The sequence below is a fragment of the Condylura cristata genome, unplaced genomic scaffold (assembly GCF_000260355.1).
Source record: "Condylura cristata isolate star-nosed mole 26May11 unplaced genomic scaffold, ConCri1.0 scaffold00006, whole genome shotgun sequence".
Taxonomy (NCBI): domain Eukaryota; kingdom Metazoa; phylum Chordata; class Mammalia; order Eulipotyphla; family Talpidae; genus Condylura; species Condylura cristata.
The window spans coordinates 17,347,364-17,358,361 of record NW_004567107.1 but is presented as its reverse complement, the minus strand read 5'-3'; the positions used below and the strand labels follow the sequence as shown (position 1 = coordinate 17,358,361).

The window sequence follows — 10,998 nt, the reverse complement described above, 5'->3', positions numbered from 1 at the left end:
GCCCGTAGGAGGAGGCAGTGGTCACCTCACGCCGGAGCGGAGCCCAGAGTCCGCGCTCCCGGGACCCGGCGCCCAGAGGTGGGTGTCAACAGCTGGGCGCGGCGGCCCCAGGCACTTCGTCCCTGGGGCGCCCTCCTGGTATTGGGGCCTCGGGCGTGGGCAAGGGTGGCCTGAGAGCGCCTGGAGGTTTGGGGGCCCTGGAAGCATCACGGACTTTACCCGGGTTTTTATGGCCCTTGCCCGGCGGAGCGTGTGCGGGATGGGCGCCTGCCTGCAAGGGGCTGTGCCATGTGGCTTTGAATCCGGGAGGCACGCCTTTCGCTGCTTTTTCAATACCTACATATGCTTTTTTCAAAAATGAACTTAGGAACCCTGTACCCAAACACAGCGGGCTGTACCGGAAAAGCAGTGAAATCAAACGCCTTGGCCGCCTCCCCGCGTTCCCGAGCTTCGGTGAATGGAGCCGCCGGCTCGGGTTCGGGGGAAGACGCGGGGCTTCCCTCCCTAGATGGCAGAGCTGGGGGCGTTTTCGGAAATCCGGAGCTTTGCCGGGAGACTGAGGCCGGGGAAGGCCGGTTCGCGACCGGCCAGAGCCCGTTCGGACTGAGGCGCAGTTGCTGGGCGGCGAGGCTGCCCCTTGCGCGGGAGGGAGCGGCGTGCGAGTCGGAGCGGAGCCCTGAAGTTTGTCTGGACGCTGGGACCCCTGCGCTTAGGGCCGGTGCTTACAGTCCAGGGTAAAACTGGAAGTCCGTCTCTTGGGGCCCTCTGGGGAGACATTTTGGGGAGTCGATCGGGCGGGTTATGGTGGTGAGCGCTGGACAAACCGTGCTTATGGTGAGGAGGAAGGAGCAAGGGGATGTTAGCGGTCCCGGGCAATTCTCGGACGACGAAGTGAAGAACCGAGGGTTGAATGGAAGTCCGTGAGAGCCGGGAGCCGGGAGCCGGGGTGGCCAGACCCCGAGCGGCGGCGCTGCCGACCCAGTGAAAACTGGAGGCGGAGGGGCGGCTGCGGGCTGTGCGGAGCCCGGCGGCCGGTGGGACTCCTGTGAGCTGCACCGCAGCCTGGTCTTGGGGCTCCCCCTGCGCCGAGGAGACACGCTCCCAGCCTTGGGAACTCTCCCCAGTCCGCAAAAATAGGGCGTCTGGGAAGGAGGTGAGAAAGAGGTTACGCGGTTCTAGCGACGGTTCATTCTCGCTGCAGACCCGGCCAAGTCAGTTTCCCGCCGGGGGTAGAGTGGTGTGGCGCTTTGAGCGTGTGTGATCGCACCGACAAATCTGTTCCCTTCCCTGTAGCATTTTTAAAGTGCAGCGACACTAATTTGGGCACACTTACTCTTTTTTCCCCTTCTAAATGTATTTACCTTTGAAAAGAGCTTCTCTGCCCCTTTATCTGTCATCTTCTCCTCCCCCCTCCACTCTCCTCCTTCTATTGTATATTTTATATTCTTGAGTCATTGAACAAATTAACTTCTAGGAAGCTTCGTTTTAACACAGGTAGGTTCACATACACCCTGAGACTGAAGAAGTTCAAGCCCATCACTCATTGTTATTTCAGGGTTGTTTTTGTTTTTTGTTTGTTTTTTTTTTTTTTTTACTTTGTTCTAATTAAAGAACATTCATTTAAGCATCACACTTTTCTTCCTGGAAATATTCCCACTTTAATCAAACGCTCTTTCTCCCAGTCAGGCAGCTTCACCAGCATTGATGGATAAAATTTCATAACCGCCTGTCTAGAAATGAGGTGTATCTAGTAAGGAGTTTATTCTTTGTTTTTTAAAAAAATCAGAATTTGTAAGAATTAAAAACTTGCCCTAAAACCCATTCTAAACAACCATCTACTGCCAGCTCTCCTCCCCAGTTTGGACACTGGTCCTTGCTTACAAGGTACCTTCCCCTTTGAGTAGGCACACCCCAAGATCTTTGCAGAGCCAGCAGCTGCTTTAGGCTATACAATTAAAATGAGTCCTGGACCAGAAAAAAGGGGTTTCCCAGCCCCTCTCCTCACAGATGGTGCAGTAAGTGTTGGGATATTTCTCTGGGGCCCATTTAGCTTCTTTCTGGGATGCTGGGTTTTGAGATGGGACAAACATTTTGAAATACCCATTATCTCACAGTTGTGGCACGGCTGGTCCAGTCTCCTGCCTGCAGCGTTCAGGATAGTGTTGTCAGAATTTATTTCACTTTCATAAACCGTTTATTCTGACTCAGTAGCCTCTGGATCTCTGGCTAATAAGATGAAGCAGGATGCCCTTGGTATCAGGTGAGGGGGAGGGGATGATCCACTATTTGTTTTATCTCTAAAACTAGCTAACTTAGGGAGTGTTACTTTTTGAAGATGTTAACGCCTTGGATTTTCTATTTGTAATCATTGTCTAGATACCCATTTTTGTAGATTGGTTAGATTCTTAAAGCTCTCATGTCCCAGATTTCTGTCATAACTGTCCTCACACGTCTCTAGTTATTAGGCCAATGAGAAATGTTTTAAATAAAGATAAAATTGAATTTAGGATGGAGGTTGTGTTGAGGGATTTTAATAATTGAAAGAGGAATGTATTGAACATGTATTTCTGAAGTCCAAGAACATGGTTCTTAGTTCCCCTTTTTAATTTTATACATTTAGAAAATATACTTTTCTACACTTGCAGAATACTCTGTCTTGAATTAGCCTCTGGAATGGCTTTCTTTGATCTTAGGAAACATGGGTGTTACCATTTGCTTAGATTATCTATCCGGGACCCTGGCTAAATATTGGAAATTCGAAGTAATTGATTGATAGTACTTACCAGATTGTATACTTTTAATAAGTGCAAGCATAAAACTCAGATGCAGATTTTCTTTGAAGCTTAATAAACATTGGGCTCTGGGATCTCATGGTCAGCAGCCTCATCTGGCAGCACTGGGTGGCCACAAACCTGATTTCCCCTCTCAACCCCCAGGTTCTCTGCAGAGCAAGGGGTTCCTTAGGCTGCCATCCTATCCTGGCACCAAGCCTTAGGCTTGTACCTGAGGAATTCAGTCTCTATGGACCATAATGGAAGATGAACGTTATGTGTATTGTTAGATTGTCCCCTTCTAAGAATATATAAGACTGCAAGTTTTGCATTTCTCAGAAATGTATTTTAGGAAAGTTGAAATCATCTCTATTCTAGCCAGAAAATCCACTATTTACTTGAAGAGAAAGTTCTAGAGTTTGTCTCTGATTTTTTTAAGATTTATGTATGCATGCATACAGAACTGGAGTACAAGCCAGAGGTACAGGGGCTGTGAGAAGATTCACCACAGAGAGAGCGGGGAGCAGAACAGGCAGGTCGAAGTAGTTCATTGTGGAGGGGAGCAGTGGGTGAAACAGGAGAGGTCTGCGGCGCCATGTGGGTCACCTCCCAGGCTGGGATTGAACTCACACTGAGGTGGCAACAGCTAGGTTGCAGTGCTGCATCCTAACCCAGTGCGCCACCAGGGAGGGCCCTGTCTCTGTGGTTTTAAAAGTACTCTATTAATTAAGTACTTAAGTAATGGCTTGCTCTAAAGATGGCAATCACCAAAGCTTAAGCCTAAATTTAAAAACTTTGTTTCAACTGGTGATGAAACTATTTCTAAGATGTCATGAATCACTGTCCTGCCTTTTGCCTTGCCTGGTTTAGGAGGTTATTGTACTGTTCTTTCCCTTGACAGTTCAGGATTTGTAGTCTCAGTGTGATGTTAGCTCTATGCCAATTATGACTTACAGGAGTGTAGGAGTATAATTGTGGAACCTACTCCAGGACAGACATTGGGGGCTGGCTTTTGAGAAAACTAAAATCTGCCAAATGCAAAATTTCATTTCTGTTTTTCATCCGACTCTCTTTAATAGTAGAGTGCCATAAAAAAAAAATATCAGTCAACACCTTACCACTTTCCAGAATATAAAACAGGTCCAGCAAGGGGTTCTTTTTGCCTTCTGAAGTGAGTTCCCAGGTTGACGATATGCAGACCAGGATGGAAAGCATAGAAGGGACTGAGGAATCCTTGGGTCCCCCACCTCCCCTCTCTCATCAAGGCACACCCTAAGGTGGCATAAAACTGGCATGTTTTGATGGGAGTCTCAGAATGACCCAGTGGCCCATGCAATTGGAGGCAGTGCCACATGGCGGCAGGTGCTGGTTTCCTTGCCCAGGAGGAGGGCAATGATGGGGGATGAAATGATCCCATCACTGAAGGGCAGAGTTTTTGTTTTGCAAGACAAAACAAGTCTAGTAAGTCTAGTAATCCTCCCCGCTGAGGAGGATCCTGTGTGAATGTCAGAGATGAGAGATGCAGAACTTCTTAGAGACAATCCCTCTCCTTTGAGTCTTTTAAAAAAAATTTAAATGTGGGTAGGGACTTTGCATTTAGCTTTGGCACTTGATTGGAGCAGACTGGGTGAGTGAAACCATCTATACAAATACTGTCTTTCATCCAGGATGGTGGAGTCCAACGCTAGACTAGTGCCTTGACCACATTTTCTTTAAGAACTGGAGCATGTCACAAGAAGTGAAAGTTTCTTTATTTATAAAAATGGGGGTGCCATCAGGGGTGATTTGGTGATGGGAAACCCGTGGGGATTACAATTGAGATGAAAAAAAAAATGTAAAAAATGATGTAAAAATAAACTTTTTAATAAAAAAAAAATGGGGGTGCCATAACTGCCTATTTCAGAACTGTGTTAAATGAGATGTTTATTAAGTCCCTTGCATATGTTGTATTTTCCCCCCAAATTGGATGGTTTCTGCAGTTGATATCTAATATTCTTTTGTCTTTATAGTAGATCCAAATACGTCAACAGTTTTTAAAGTTAATTGTTTTGAATGTGGGGATTCTGCAAACCTGACTTCCTCTCCCAGGTCCCCCTCCCACCCCACCCCCTGCAAATTCTGAGTGAAGCAAGGGGTTCCTTTGGTGGCCATTCTATCTGTGCCCCAAATCTCTTCCCAGGTTGTTTGAAGTGAAGCTATGGGGTTAGAACTGAGCTAGATCTTCCTATGGCACAGATGACCTTGGGCCCTGGGGGTCTCCATCCTGAGGCATTTGACCTGGATCTGAGGGATTTTTTTTTTAAAAGATTTATTTAAGCATACAGAACTGGGGTATAGGCCAGAGGTGCAGGGGCTGTGAGAGGATGCACCAGAGACAGAGTGGGGAGCAGAACAGGCAGATTGACGAAGTACACTGCTGAGGGGATCCGCAGGCAGGTCAGGAGAGGTCTGCCATGCCATGTGGGTCACCTCTGGGGCAGGCGGGGATTGAACTCATGCTGAAGTGGTGTTAGCTTCTTAGTGCTGTGCTTTAACCCGCTGCGCCACCAGGGAGGACCCTCTGAGGGATTTTTGACCTGGGGTCATCTTCCTGACTTCTCTCCTTGCCAAAGCACTTACACTATTGATGCGTCTTCTGTAATTTCTTTATGCCCCCTTTTTTCACTTTAACTCAGATTTGTTCCTTCTTGGTAAAATGGACCCACATAAGGATACTAACTCTGATCTTTAAATTCACTCAGTGATTGGCAGTGTGATGGACGCCGTGGTTTCTCATAGAGCTGCAGCAGGCCTCTCATGCAGCTGTAAATATGCTTGCTCTTTCTGAAGCACGAGGATTAATGATCTAAGGAAAGATTTGCATTGACAGTTAAAATTAAAAAAAGGTTTTCAGAAGAACCTCAAAAGCCCAAGGTATCCAATCTTTTGTTCTGCTGTTTAGCTTTTCATGGGCTTACAGTAGGGTTTGCGTAGCACGTGGGGCAGACATACCAGAGACATTTTGAGTTGATTTCTAAGCACCGTAAATCATTCTTTTCAACAAGCACATGCGAAAGGTATCCGCCACCCTTGCTTCCAATCCCTCCAGCAAATCGAGGTGCCAGCCAGCACTGGGTATTGGTCTAGCATAAGCCTGTATGTTTAAGGAAGTGAATCTGTTAGAGAAAGTAGCTGGGGAATCACAAGCAACATGATTTCAAAAGCAGAAATTGTAGCACCAAACCCAGTTTGTTTTGCCTCTGCAAAGTTTTCTTTTTAGTCACTGTCTGCTAGGAGGGAAGACCCCGTCAAGGTTTCCATGGGGACTGGAGGGTGCAGAGAGGGGTGAGGAGGGCCTGTCCATCTTGAGGCCCCAGACTCCAGTGTCACCCCAACTTCTGTGCAGAGTGAGGGGTTCCTTGGTGACCATTCTGTGCCCCAAGAGTCTTCTCAGGTTGTTTGTGGTGAACCTTGGGGCTAGTAGAAAGAACTTTTCATGCATCACACAGATGACCTTGGACACTGGGAATCCCTAACCCAGGCATTTTGACTTGGGGGAGTCTGCCTGACTTCCTTTTCCTCTCTTTACCCAGAAGAACTTGGACTTTTGAGGTATCTTCCATATTTTCTTTATGCTTCCCTTCTATATTTTGAGTAACTCAGAAATTGTTTCTCATTGGGAATGATTTCCTACCTTTTCACCCCCCCACCTCTCCAGACCTCCCAAGCAGAAGAGCTCTGCCAGGTAACACCTGGATCAACTGCCAGTCAAAGGCATAAGGAAGAACAAACCACGTTTTGCAGGGGGGGGGGGGCAGTTATCTGGCTGGCATGCTGTCTCCCAGCTTGCTGACATCTGCTCATTGGAATAATGCAGAAACTTTGTTTGGAGTCAGTTTTGAGATACAGCTTATAAGTGGAGAAAGATGCCATTGTCTAGCTCTTTTTATGTGGGTGCTGGAGGACTGACTTTCCCAAAGGAATAAATCTTAGCTCATATTCTAGAAATTCAAATGCTTCCCAACCCTGAATTGAAAAGCTCTCTGTATGTGTGTTAAAATCAAGGTCCATGCAGCATGACTGTGTGATCCCAAGGCTATATTTAGTCTGGCAAACTTGAATTTTTGCAGTAGAACATTTTATCCTTGCAAAGGATAGCAAAAATTCTCCTCTGACACAATTACAGATGAGCGGGAGTTTTTCATGGGGTGGGGAAGAAGATGAACAAAACTATACTGGAAATTTAGTTTCTGTCCAAAGTGTGTGATTATTCCTGTTGGGCGCCATTTCTCTTGTCAAGTTCAGATCAGTGTAAAATATAGCACAGAGATAGCCTTCCAGTGGGAAGCATTGGTTTTGCATGAAATCACAGTGTACACATTGTTTTTAAATATTCTTTCATCAGATACTTCATTAGGAGAACAACTCACAGCCTCCAAAGGGTGACAGATGTTATAGTAAACCGCCACAGAGAGAGAGTACAAGAGTGAGCAAGCAACAAGAGGGGAAGAAATCCCCCCCTCTGAGCCACCACTCAGAGTGGAGTTTCTTTTTTAGGGAATTCCTTGCAATCTTCCCACTCCCCTTAGCTTGCTGTTCTTTCTGATGCTTGAATTCCCTGGAATCCCCAGGGTTGCTGGGAGGAACTAAAAGGGAAGTGGAAGGGAATCGATTTTTTGTTGAGTGCCAGATGTCAAGCCGGTTGCTTTATCTCTATTAGCCTACTTAATCCTTCCAGTCACCACCTTTTTCAAATGAGGTTGAGGAGGCACTTTGAGGTAACCAGCCAGGGGGCTCACAGCTCCACCGTGCCAGGCCAGTTTTCCTCCCAGCTTCCTCTTGTTCAACCAGTGCTATAACACCTTACGTCCGCAATGTGGGGAGCACTAGGAACCTAAGATGTTGGCATCACCCAGGAGCTACCGAAACTAGAGAATCCTGAGCCTCATGGAATCAGGATCTGCGCCTCTGCCCTCTCCTGGGAAGCTCTGCCACATGGGGCTTGGATGAAGAAGGTTCAACAGCTCCACTCTGAAAACTGGCCTCAGCACTAGCATTGATGTACTTGACCAGAGCTTCTAGAAAGAATCATGAGGGGGTGCAACTAAATAAATACCGACAATGCTCAGGACAGCTCCCTCCACCCCAGCCCCAAAGAATTATCCTGCACCAAATGTCCTTGGTGCCTATGTATAAGCCACAGTCTTGTTGTTGGTTACCAGAATTCACATCCTGTGAATAAGTTTTTGTAGCTTCAGATATATGCAGGTCTCTAGCAAGCATATCTTTGTACCATGAGATGGTACTAATTGCAGTGTGTCATGCAAATGTGATTCTTTGTATTGGGACTTGAAATGAGAAAAAGAGCTTAAATTCGAAGCATGAAAGATTTGCCTTAGACTCTTGAGAGTGGAAATGTTTCAGAACTGGTGTCCACACTGGAGGTGCTAAGGGTGTCACTTCCAACTTCATCTTGCTAGGCTGCTATGCCTTGGCTACTTTACTTCCCAAACCTGCTGGACCTCTGTGCTGTCCTTTAGCTCCCAAGCAAGCTGGACTGGGTCAGCTGTGCCACCTGGAGGCAGGGGGAGGAAAGGGAATAAGGCAGACTGCTGAAGGGAGGTGAAACCTCCCCTCTCCTGCTGCCTGTGTTCTGGGTCTCTCTCTCTCTTCTCATTCTACTTCTTTAATTCTGCCAAGCTGCAGGCACTTTCACTGGAAAACAACGATCCTTTTTCCTTTTCTCCTTTTTCTTTAGCTTCTGGTCCTAAACTGTCTTCTGTCCATCTGTGTCCCCCCCCCCCTCTGTCTTTAGTCCTTTATAACCCGAAAATCAAGCTGAAGCATGACCAGAAAGTGAACCAGCATGCTCAATGTATAGTAAGGACAGTGGGGCTTTAAAAATGAAATTTTGGGTCTTTCCCGGTGGTGCATCAGGTTAGGAGGAAACACTGCAAGCTTGGCGGCAGCCACTTCAGTGTGAGTTAGATCCTGGCCCCGGAGGTGACCCACATGGTGCTGGTGACCTCTCCTGTCCCTCCCACTGCTCCCCTCAGCAGTGTACTTGGTAGATCTGCCTGATCTGCTCCCCACTCTGTCTCTGGTGAATTCTCACACCACACCTGTGCCTCTGACCTGTACCCTTGTTCTGTATGCATAAATAAATCTTTTAAAAATATATATAGCAAATCAAAAATGCATTTAATACACCTAATCTGGAACATTGTAGCTTAGCCCAAATAACCTTCAGCTTTCACAGAATACTTATATTAGCCAACAGGTGGATAACTATTTTGAATTTTTTTTTAAAGATTTATTTATTTGTGCATACAGAATTGGGGTACAGGCCAGAGGCTCAGGGGCGGTGAGAGGCTTCACCAGAGACAGAGTGGAGAACAGAACAGGCAGATCGACGAAGTACACTGCTGAGGGGAGCAGCGGGCGGGTCAGGAGAGGTCTGCCATGCCATGTGGTCACCTCCAGGGCAGTCGGGAATCGAACTCATGGGGAAGTGGCTTTAGATTCTCAGTGCTGTGCTTTAACCCGCTGCGCCACCAGGGAGGGCCCACTATTTTGAATTTCATCTCAAGAGTAATTGTCTTGCTCTTCCTCGTCTCATCAGAAGCATCTTGTAGATGTGATGGTAAAAAAGCAAAATAGAATTTTCCGAAAGCCTTGGCACACAGTACCCTGTTGCATATGGGCTCATGACCCTGTGTCCTGGGTAGCTGGCTGCATATTGCTAATCTGGGAAAAGATAAAAACTCAAAATTGAAAGAATGGTTTCTGCTAAATAGACACCACATCAGCAGCATTGAAAAGCTGAAAACTCGTAAGTAGGGAACTGTCTGTCTTACAAAATAATTTTGTCTTAAATGTCAGTCCTTTTTTTTGCATCGAACATTGCTATTTTTTGTTGACATTTTTATTGAAGTAACATTAGTTTACAACAGTGCATATGATTTAGTGGCTAGGTTCACACCTCTTCAGGGGTCTGTTACCACACTGCACCCATCACTAAAGCACTCATAATCTTCTACCAGAGTCCACTGAAACCCCCTCTCCCTTTGCTCCCCACTCCTTCCATTCTTCCGCTAGTAGCCTAAATTCTGCAGTCATATTTCTAGAGTTTGTTTTAATTGGATTTTTTGTTATGTGTCTTTGTGCTCTACATAGGAGTGAAAAGCTTTGGCATTTGCATTTCTCCTTCAGACTTACTTCACTTAGCATCATTAACCTCATTTCACCCATATTGTCACCATTGACAAGATTTCCTCCCTTTTTATAGCCAAGTTGTATTCCATTGTGTATAGCAAACGTCAGTCTTGAAGATGTATAAATGAGAGGAAGAAACCAGACATCTGAACTTAGAGCAGTTTTCATGACTATAATCAGCGGCTAAGTACCTGTTATGGGCCAGGTACAACTTATATAAGCTATCCCCTTTTGATCCCATTGTAAAAGTGAGACACTGCAGGTGGGAGAGATAAGTTGAATTAGTCAAGGCCTGAGCCGTGAAATACATATTTTTCCTCCTCTCCTGTTTGTGTGCCGACTCTTCAACGGGAGAGAGGAGTCTTGCCTTTAAATATGGTCAGGCTACTTGTTTAAACGGTGACCATCCATTGCCTGCCTCTGTAATCCCTTTGTTTTGAAGGCAGTCTCTGTTTGTATGTCTTCTTCTAGATGCCATGTATGTCTTCTAGAGGCCTTTGTCTCCCTGGGGTGCCACTCCTCTCCAGCCATGCTCTCTAGCCATACTGGCCTGTTTCATGAACTCCACAAGGCTCTTCATGGACTCGATAATATCTGTCATCTCTTGTAAGACCCACTAAACTATCACTGCCAAAACGATGCCTTTCATAGTTAGCCTGTGAATCATCATACCCTTGATGGCTGCAAATACTTGGACACATGCAGAGTAACAATTACTGGGGCTTTGTGAGAATGGACTGGAAACAAGGACAGAGTTTATATGAAGAAGAAGGCATAATACAAAATGTGTACAATTGACTCAAACCTTGAACCTCATTTCAAGGGCTTTCTTTCTTTCTTAAAAAAATTATTTATGCATACAGAACTAGGGTACAGGCCAGAGGCTCAGGGGCAGCGAGAGGATTCACCAGAGACAGAGTGGGGAGCAGAACAGGCACATCGACGAAGTATACTGCTGAGGGAAACAGCGGGTGGGTCAGGAGAGGTCTGCCGTGCCATGTGGGTCACCTCCAGGGCGGGCGGGAATCAAACT

General features: G+C 46.3%; 1 protein-coding gene across 2 annotated transcripts in view; it reads left to right on the top strand.

Moving 5' to 3' along the window:
- Positions 1–10,998, top strand: part of LOC101635968 (A-kinase anchor protein 2) — a 384,285-nt gene that overhangs the window by 287,961 nt on the left and 85,326 nt on the right. Inside the window, exon 1 of one of the 2 annotated variants that reach the window (XM_012721382.1) lies at positions 7–78. The exons of the other annotated variant lie outside the window; for it this stretch is intronic. The gene's annotated coding sequence lies outside the window, so the exon portion shown is untranslated. Of the gene's footprint in view, positions 1–6; positions 79–10,998 lie in introns of those variants that run through there. 2 annotated transcript variants of the gene reach the window in all.